The sequence below is a fragment of the Octopus bimaculoides genome, chromosome 1, assembly GCF_001194135.2.
Source record: "Octopus bimaculoides isolate UCB-OBI-ISO-001 chromosome 1, ASM119413v2, whole genome shotgun sequence".
In the NCBI taxonomy this organism is placed as follows: domain Eukaryota; kingdom Metazoa; phylum Mollusca; class Cephalopoda; order Octopoda; family Octopodidae; genus Octopus; species Octopus bimaculoides.
The window spans coordinates 16,089,365-16,090,618 of NC_068981.1; the positions used below are offsets into that span (position 1 = coordinate 16,089,365).

General features: G+C 29.2%; 1 protein-coding gene across 4 annotated transcripts in view; it reads right to left on the reverse strand.

Annotated features, from left to right (window-relative positions):
* Positions 1 to 1,254, reverse strand: part of LOC106876580 (glutamate receptor 2) — a 737,813-nt gene that overhangs the window by 290,928 nt on the left and 445,631 nt on the right. The gene's annotated exons all lie outside the window — the stretch shown is intronic.

Here is a 1,254-nt window from a genome sequence, read left to right on the forward strand (position 1 = left end):
ATATATACATGCGTATAGATGTAAGTATAACTATATATCAACATTTGCGCTTATTTTATTACATAGTGATATAAACCATTGAATCTATCGTGTCGAGATCTCAAAGTTTGACAATGAAGATTATCAGGAATGTAAGTTTGCTTAATTGTACATGATTAAAAAAAAAAGAAAAAAAAAAGAAAAAAAAAAGCAGATGCTCATGAACGTATGTATGAATTCATTGTATTGGTGCGAAATTATTTAGACACAGTTTAAGCAAAAATGACCATTAATAAATGTTATTAATCCATTTCAGAAATACATGAATAATTTTATATAGCACAAGAAATGGTGTAGGTATCCTCCTACAAAGACACACATCGACTAAGATATATATATAGCAAAACTGAATAGTCGGCACCTCAAAATGCTAAAATCTTTCAGAGTCTGTGTGCTTTATTCTCAGCAGTTTGTGACCAAGATTTTCGTGTGTTCAGAATTATATTCTCATCACACTAAAGACATTTAAAATCTATACTACATATACACATATAAAATTTAAAATCTTTATAGTAGTTACACAGAATGGACAGAGAAAATTTCTAGATTTTCACTGCCTAATGGAGGGATAAGAATCGAATACCTGTACACTTATTGCTTTAGTGTAATATCAAGACAATATCACTTCAGATGATTTGCTTCATTTTTCTCCCCCAAAAAACGTCTATACGGAGGGATATGTATAAATATATACTTAGGGAATATACATTCAGACACACGCGTGCGAGCGAGTACGCACACACAAACTCACACACCCATGCACACATATGTATATTCAAATTTAACAGAAAAAGTGAAAGTTTTTATATATTTGTATTATTCACGAGGACATGTGGAATAATATTCCATTTCCTTCAACCATATTTTTAAACATTTATGTGTTTGAAAAGAATACACACACATATATATATGTATGTACATGTATATCCATATATGTATAAACAAATATTCATATATAAACAGATGTGTATATATATATGTATGTGTGCGTGTGCGTGTATGGGTGGGTATGTAATTCTGTGCCTTTATATACAATTTTATAAATTATATGAAGTGGCAGGGAATATTTCAACATCGCCTTACTTTCCGTATATACGAATATTTTTATAAATGCTTTAAATTTTCACCTACGGTGTACGCTGATGTATGTATCTCTATTTATCAATCTATATGTATGCGCATATATATATATATATATATATATATATATATATA